Source organism: Pyrus communis, chromosome 17 (assembly GCF_041283825.1).
Source record: "Pyrus communis isolate YQ-2024b chromosome 17, ASM4128382v1, whole genome shotgun sequence".
NCBI classification, from domain to species: domain Eukaryota; kingdom Viridiplantae; phylum Streptophyta; class Magnoliopsida; order Rosales; family Rosaceae; genus Pyrus; species Pyrus communis.
Window position 1 is genome coordinate 16,422,000 of NC_142581.1, and position 6,092 is coordinate 16,428,091.

The 6,092-nt window shown below is 37.6% G+C and overlaps 1 protein-coding gene across 1 annotated transcript in view; it reads left to right on the forward strand.

The window, feature by feature from the left end:
• LOC148689539 (uncharacterized) overlaps nt 1–5,567 on the forward strand; it is a 116,043-nt gene extending 110,476 nt beyond the window's left edge. Inside the window, exon 5 of the mRNA XM_088689522.1 lies at nt 5,184–5,567. The gene's annotated coding sequence lies outside the window, so the exon portion shown is untranslated. The remainder of the gene's footprint in view (nt 1–5,183) is intronic.
• The last annotated feature ends 525 nt before the right edge of the window (nt 5,568–6,092 follow it).

Consider the following 6,092-nt stretch of genomic DNA (forward strand, 5'->3'; position numbering starts at 1 on the left):
CACGTGGAGGCCATCATCGCAACTACACCTCTTTAGCCGACAAGCACAAAGTTCGGCGACGCTTTCTCTGCTTTTCAGAAAACGCGTGCAGCTTTGTCAAAAGGAGCCGCATCTGCACTACCACGTGTCATTCAGAAAGCGAAGGGGCGTCGTTCAGAAATCGAAGGGGCGCCTGCTCAGAAATCGAAGAGGCGTCTTCAAAGATCGAAGAGGCGCCACTATTTCAAAAAATCGGATTTGCGGGATCAAAACGTCTGTCGACAAGGGTAAAAGAATGGTACCACCACTTGATATTATCTCTATATATGTCGACCTTCGTCTTTTATGGCAAGGCAAACCTGAAGAAAATGCCCAACTCTCCCTCACCTCTGAGGGAGCACTCCCAGCAAAGCCTTTCGAAATACTCAATTCTTTCTTCTTTCCCAAAGATGATACCAGATGCCGGGAGTACAGATGACCCAGGAGGAAACGGCGGATTGAAGTGTGCTGATTCATTCACCGCTTCTTCAAAAGCAAAGGTATCTCATATCATCAAGGTCAAAAGCAAAAGTATCTCATATCATGCTCTTTCCCTGTCTTTTTCTTTGTCCTTGTTCTTACTCGCATGGCAAAGTAAAAGAAGCAATCAGCCGGCACTTGGAGTCAGTCTTCCGATCTGGAGCCAACTGCCTGGAATCTATTCCTGATTGCTTACCTAGCGTTGCTCTCGAGTAGTCATCTTCAACGGTTGATACACTTCCAGAGAAGGGACCACTTCTGCAAAGGGGAGTAAGCAAGGCAAGTGAAAGTAGGGCATTGAAGCATGTAGAGACAAGCAATGCTGAGCTATCCTCTAACCCTCTTCAATACGAATTGGAGAGATTGAACAAAGAAACAGATAAAAGGAGGAAGCTCAGACCTTCGGGGGAGACCAAAAGAACCATCCTGCTGCCCAGTTCAAGAAGTAGCACAAAGGAAAATCAACAATGGGCAGAAACCAGTTCAAGAGTAAGCCTGTGGAATCACAAAGATCAAAGCCTCAATGCAATTACCAAGGAGAAGATGGAATTTACACTCTATAACCAGATTTGCGTCTCTAAACTCTTCTCTTTGTTAATTACATTCTGCCATGTTTAGTATGTTTAAGTGCTTTTTGTGTATTTACTTATGCTTTGTGTGAATCTATGCTTAAAACATTGAGGACAATGTTTGATTTAAGTGTGGGGGGGGGGGGTAACTAAGTATGTTGATGCAAATTCGTTGAATTTTATCACCCATAACTTCAAGTGTTGTTCCTTGCTGTTTTAAATGTTTTTAAGGTGTTTTTTTGTTTTGACTTAAAAATTCAAAAATCACATAAAAATTTGAAAAACATGTTTTGAAAATCCTAAAAAGAGTGTTTTGAGTCGTTTTTGTGTCGTAGGTCACCTTCCAACACAATGATGAGAATTTGGTTTGTAATTGCATGACTGTTAAAAAGAGTTATAAACATGGATGAAAGTTTGATTTACTCTTGGTATATGCTTGGTTATGGTTATAATGTATGACTTCACATGCAATCATAAAAGAAAAATTCGTTTTTGTAACATGCTTGAAGGAAGGAACTCAAACTAAAGCTACATCCTTGTGAGACTTGAGCCTAAACGTTCTTTGGAGAGTTATATTCTGTGATTCTTTGTTTTCTAAAGTTGTTGCATGATCTCATTATTCCTTGCTTGGTTGCTACTTAGAATGCAATTGTATCATGATAGATCTAAATGCTAGAACTTATATCCGTTTCATTCAAAGCATGACATTGAATTGCATAACATATATCAAGATGAAGTTGTGTAGTTGCCACCATAGCCAAATAGCCTTACTTCCCATATTTCGTATATATTAGTTTTAACCCCGTTGAGCCTCGTTTAGCCTATTTTCTTTGCTAACCACTTCACCCCTTACCGAGCCTAGTGTAGGACAGTCCACACCCTTGTTCTTAAATGATAGTGAGCATGACTTAAATGAATTCCTTTTGAGTACATTATGAAAGAAAATGAGTGTGGGGGAGAATGTTTTGTTCTTAAGCGTTTATGTATGTTTTGAGAGTCAAAAGAAAAAAGAAAAAAAAAAAATTTGTGAAAAACATATGAAAAAGAAAAACAGAAAAGAAAAGAAAGAAAGAAAGAAAAAAGAACTTGTTCTCCCTTTTTGTTCAAAAGTTGAGTTTTCATTCAAAAGTGAATTCTAAGTTAATTCAAATTCTTTGCTCGCTATTTCTTTAAGAACCTTTGTTTTCCATATCCATTCTTTGTTAGCCAAACACTTTTTAGCCCCGTTACACCCCTTTGACTTCTATCTTGATCGTTATGTGTTTAATAATGTGGAGTTTGGAATTGATATGAGCATATGGTGTCACTGGTTCTTGCATCTAAGTAGTAGCATTCCATTCATGAGATCATATCTAAACATGCTTATTAACTCCAGAAATTGCTCTCTTTATGATACATATATGTGAGTGTTCGTTTTCATATCAATCTTCTCACATGTAACTAGATTAGGGTGTGTAGTCAGAAAATCTGAGTGAAAATTGAGTACATATCTTGTAAGGAATTGAGCAAATTCTCTAAAGGCATGTTACTACATTCAAAATATAGTTTTAAATGCTTAATTGTGAATTAGTATGTGGTGACTATGATTAAGTATGTACTTAAGTGTAAAGATAACCAAAATCTGTGAGAATGATGATTTTTAACTTGTCATGTGCATTGGAAATCCCTAAAGACAGTTGTTGGAAGGTTTAGGTTGTGTTTTACGTGTTTAGTGTCGTTTTGTTTATTTGTTTTTATTCTGTTTTGCTCGAGGACTAGCAAAAGCTAAGTGTGGGGGTATTTGATAGGAGCATATTCATGCGACTTAAATGGCTTGTTCTCGTGCATTTACGTTATGTTTCTCTAGTTATTTTAGTCCTTTATGCTTCTTTTGTGTGTTTTCAGGTTCTAAGGGCCTAGGGAGCAAGAAAGTGCATTTTGAGGCCATTTGGAGCATTTTTGGGCATGGATTGGATAGCTTATCCATGGAGCCAAGAGGATGGACGAATTTGAAGGCCTTGTATGCACTTGAAGACACAAAACAATGGCCCTAACCCAATCACATAACACCTTGCCATGGGCTTAACACATTATGCCATACAAACCAACCTATTTTAGGCCCATTCTATGTACTTAAACCCTAGCCCTTTAAACTAGTTCATTTATCACTTATCAAACCATTCACTTATCACTCACCACATATCATTCACTTATCACTTAACATATCATTCATTTATTTCACTTCCATACTCCTCTTAATTCCACATGCATTCTCACACATGCACATCATTCACTCACATTTCCACCATTCATTCTTTATTCCTTTCCAAACATCTCACATGCATTTCCACCTTCCTACTTCATCATTTCACCACATTCTCCCTCTTTAACTCACATGCATTCATCATAATTCACAACACAAAACAACTTCATTGCCGTGGGTTCCCATTTCCTTTCCAAACATCTCACATGCATTTCTTCATTATTTCCTAACCCTACATGCATTATTTATTGCATCTTCACATGCATTCACACACACTTTACACATTCAAACCGTGAGCTCCCATTCCTATATGCCATTTTCAGATTTCCACCCACTAACCTAGTCATCAACACATGCACTTCCACCTTTCATCCACAATGATTCATGATTCATTCCCTTTGCATCCTTTAATTCAATCACATACTTTCCCATTGTATAATACATCCACATGCATTCTCCATCATTCCTCCACACAAACACCTTAAACAAATAACCATATACACCTCCACTCCTCCTATAAATACCCTTGCATTCATTCACTCCTCATTCAATCTCATTTCATACACAACACACCACAAACACTTCCATTCCTTCTCTTTGCCGTGAGTCCCCTTATAATCCAAAACCATCTTTCCATTTCCACCACTTCCCAACCCTCCAAACCACTCCTCTACCATTTTCATAATCCCCCAAACCTCACCTTAGACCTTGTGCTACAATAACGAGGAAGATAAGAGGGCCTAAACGTTCATACAATTCAAGTTTGAGTTGTTGGAATGTTTAGGTGTTTCTTTGATTTCAAAGTTTAAATTCAATTCTCTTTGTTTTGTACGTATGAGGAATGGAAGAGAAGAGTGCCTAAACGTTCATACAATTCAAGTTTGAGTTGTTGGAATGTTTAGGTGTTTCTTTAATTTCAAAGTTATGAGGAAATAAACCCCCCTTTAGCTAGGGGGTGATTCGAAACTATGTTTATATTTGCAATATGAATTGATTACTTTTGGTTGGAATTTCATAAGTTGTGGATTCAATTCGTTTAACTGTTTGATTGATAACTTATTTATGTATGTTCATTGAGATTGCAAGCTTAATTTTCATGCATGAATATGACGCTAGAATATAAGTGAGTTTCACCTAATCGTTATGAACTTATATTCACAAGTAGTGGAGGTTGCTTATAAACAATCGCGTTAAACGAATTCTTGGCATAAGTTTCATGCGTATTCCATAGTAACGAGTGCCTCGTCAACACTTATAATTTTCATTGAACTTAATGATCTTTGTTGAATGTCTCTATCATGCGTATTCCATAGTTAGGGACTTTGATTAAGAATAATTTGGTTGTAATGCGTATTCCATTCAATCCAATGAATTTAGGGAAATCTGAAAGTTAATTTAAGCGGACCTAATTAACTTGGAGCATTGAGTTTCACAACTTATCGAAAGACCAACTGAGAATCAATATTGTATGCAAGTGTAACATGTGTGGAGAAGAACCCCTTGGCTATTCCATCATCCATATTTTCATCACATTCATATTTACGTTTTGCCTTTAATTACAATTTATCCATTTAATTTAATCTCGTCCAACCACAATCACCCCCCCCTTATTTTGTTAAGTCTTATTCATTTGATTTGTCTTATTTTATATTTTTGAGTATTTGGAGTCTTTTAAACTTGTTTTAATTCTTTTAGTTTGTCTTAGTGTTTTAAAAGTTAGTTTTTATGTTTTTAAGTCAATTTTGAAGGTTTTAGCAAGCCCTCCTAATCCCCGGTCTAGAACGATCCCTCACTTATCCATTCTACTACAATTGTCAAACGAGGGTTTAATTTGAGTGTCAAGTAAATCTCGCATCAAAAGGCTACAAATCTAGTGGAAGAAGTCCTAATACAATGAAGATAAGGAAGAAGCAAGAAACAAGGAACCTTATCCAACCTTATCCAACCTTATCCAACCTTATCTTATCCTATCCTAGAAACCCTATCCTATCCTATCTCTAACATTATCCTATTCTATCCTATCCAAATCAGATTGGGACCTAAACCTAGCTACTTAGGGAGAATCAATTACACATTTAAACACCTATTTCAGTTTCTAGAAGACTTATCCATACCAATGCCGCAAATCACCATTCCTTGTAGGTTTAGGAATCACAATCCCTCTCCTACTCTTATATCACATGTCCTAGGCCCTTTAGGATTAGGAAATCTGCCTTAAACACAGTTTCTAGAACACCTAATCCTATCCCTACATGTGTGCCGCACCTAGCCTTCTAGAACTCCCTAATTCCTAGCCGAAATTCCTATTCCCAATCCCACTTGATTTCTGCCTTGAATTAACCCTTTTTCAATAGGATTAGGCAATCCTTTTCCTTCACTAAGTGTGCCAAACTAACCTATATAAACAGCCCTTGCCGCACCATTTAGTGACCACCACCCTTCACACAACATTCATACACTCATTCATCCACCCTTTGCCGTGACCTTGCAACCACCCATCCATCATTCCCCTACTTCCATACCTCCATCCCAACCTCCATACACCACCATCTACCCTTGCCGCACCACCATACATACCTAAATCCATCCAAAAACCCAGAAAATCAACCACAAACCCACCATAGACCCTTTGCCGTGACTTAGCAAGGAGGAGGAGAAGGAAGACCAAGCCTTGGGCGTTTGTGCATTCGAGTTGGAGTGTTGGACGTTTCTAGGTGTAATCTATCCTTTATTGTTAATGTTTAAATCTATGTTGCTTTGTTTTGTCATGAACATGAGAGGCT